Consider the following 2500-nt stretch of genomic DNA (forward strand, 5'->3'; position numbering starts at 1 on the left):
CCTCGGTTCGAGTTTTGCACGGTTGAGGACGTTTGGCATTTTTCCACATGGCAGCAACATAGTTGGTTCTGTGGAATTTATTGAGCAGGACTTTCTGACAGGGTGGCATTCTGCTAGGATTAATTCCTTGAATTTTTTCTAAAGAATTTTCATTCCTCTTTGGTGCATACTTCCGTTGGAAAAGAGCAAATCTAGCATCATTGATGCTGATGAGTTTGGGTAAACCATACAATGCACAAGTGAACTTTTCAATAGCAGCCAAACCTTCAGGAGTGACTACAGCATTAACCCCAAGTTTTGAAAAAGCTTCCTTAAAACTGTCATGCTTCATAATCAACTGCAAGGCTTTCAACTTTCCTTTGCTCATAAATGATGATGTGTAGTCTGAACCAGTGAAGGCATGCAATGCTGGTAAAGCATCAATCATGGCTCGATCCATATGATCCACCAGCTGTGAGATGTTAATGTGTCTCCCTGTGTTGTTACTGCTAAGGCCAGCGTCCATCCAAATAGTGAAGCTGCTGGCATTCGTATGATTTCCAATGTGATACAGGAGCAAAATAAACACAATTCTGTCCGAACTTCTGATGACTACTGAAGAGCATCACACAATTTTCATCGTAGTTATTCCATACTAAGCTGGCACGTAGCCCGGGTTTCTGTAGAATTCCATCTGGAGTTGCTTGCTGTCTGTCAGTTATGCTTGTTGCCAGGTCAGTCTCCAATGATTCTGCTGTATGGTAACCTATGCAGTGCCCAAAATGATTCAATATCTCCACGAAGCGTCTGCTGCCAGTTAAACTTTTGAGGCCCAGTCCAAGACATATATGTTTTGCTGGTTTTATTCTTCCTCTGGATATGATAAAATAACATCATTAGCCAAAGACTGTGCTTGCCTTTTGATATGCTCTGTTGGATTGTCAGAGCCTGCAAAGAGGATTTGAAAGAATGTCAAAAGCGATGTAGGAGTGTCTGTTTGATCTGCTAGAGCTTCAGTAGTCAGTGGATCTGGTAGGTTTTTCTGTTTGGTCTTGGCACTGAATACAAGAGAACGAATATACAATTCTGCTTCCTTGATGTTGTGCTCATCAATTGTTGCCAGACGTATTGCAGAATCTGGTGTGAGAGTGCGACTATAAATTATTGTGCCAGACTTATTGCTCTGCTTTGTCTGCTTCAGTGTTGGATAAGTGTTCGATATTTTCTGGCAAAGTAACTGGGCAGAATATGTTGATTCATCAGATTCCAAGCTTGACATAGACCTGCCATGTATTGAGGTAAGCAGTTCAGCACCTTCGTTTTCAATGAATGTTTTGTCAATGTATTGTTTTAGCTCAATGAAAGCAGTCTTGTGGGCTTGTGATTTTTCGGATGCATGATTGGATGTCACCAGTTCTCTCTGGGCACGTTGAAGGTAAGATTTTCAGCTGGAGTGGTGATATTTGACCTCTTTTAGAGATGAGGTCAATACCAGCAATTTTTGCCAAAAGCTGTCCATCACACAGTGTCTGTGCTGCATTTTGGATACTTGGGCACTCTTAATGGTTTCACAGTTGCCTAGTCTTTCTTTTGGCTTGTTTTTTCCTGCTGACTTTTCACTGCAGTTACAGAACAAGCATAGTTTTGGGAAAATCCCTGTGCTAGATACTGGGTTATGTTCAATGCTGGATAGTAAGTTTTTTTTCAGATGTATTTGCCTTTGCATGTAAATTGTCTGGTATGGTCTGACGAACAGCAGTGAAACTTTTATAACATTGAGTGATACCCATCTGTATCACCATAATAGTCAGGAAGCTTAACTGAAAAGTATTTCGAATCTTTGAATAATTTTCGCCGTGCACCATCAGCATGTTTGACTTTCTCCCATGAATCTGGATCAAATGTCTTTACCTCATCCATGCATTTTCCAGTGGTATGGAGAATACAAGAGATCTTATTTGCCATTTTCTACACTACACTAATAACCTGAAAGCACAAATAATATTTATGCTACATCACCATCACCATTACCACCACCATTACCATTCACCTGTTCGCGACAACTTTTGGCAACATCTAGGCTTATCTGAAAGAACAAAAATCAAAACAATCTCACATTGTTCACCAAATGAAGCATAATGAGGTATTCTTAACATGAAATAATTATTTGGAGGCATTATATATATTTAAATTTGGGAAATGTGCATTTAAATTAATATGTATGGAATTGCAAGGCGCCACGGAGATTGCTCTTTTTCACAAGGGGTACCCATCTTTAACGTCAGTTTCTGAGAAAACGGCTACCGCTGTGTTTGTAAGAAATAGATTTTTGAATTCCTGAGAAAATTCTACTATAGAAACAACTAACAGACATTTTGCACTCAAAAACATGAATAAAACCCTCCGAGCTCTGGGACTATTCTCTCTCTCTCTCTCTCTCTCTCTCTCTCTCTCTCTCTCTCTCTCTCTCTCTCTCTCTCTCTCTCTCTCTCTCTCTCTCTCTCTCTCTCTCTCTTGCTTT

This window comes from Palaemon carinicauda, chromosome 29 (assembly GCF_036898095.1).
Source record: "Palaemon carinicauda isolate YSFRI2023 chromosome 29, ASM3689809v2, whole genome shotgun sequence".
Classification (NCBI taxonomy): domain Eukaryota; kingdom Metazoa; phylum Arthropoda; class Malacostraca; order Decapoda; family Palaemonidae; genus Palaemon; species Palaemon carinicauda.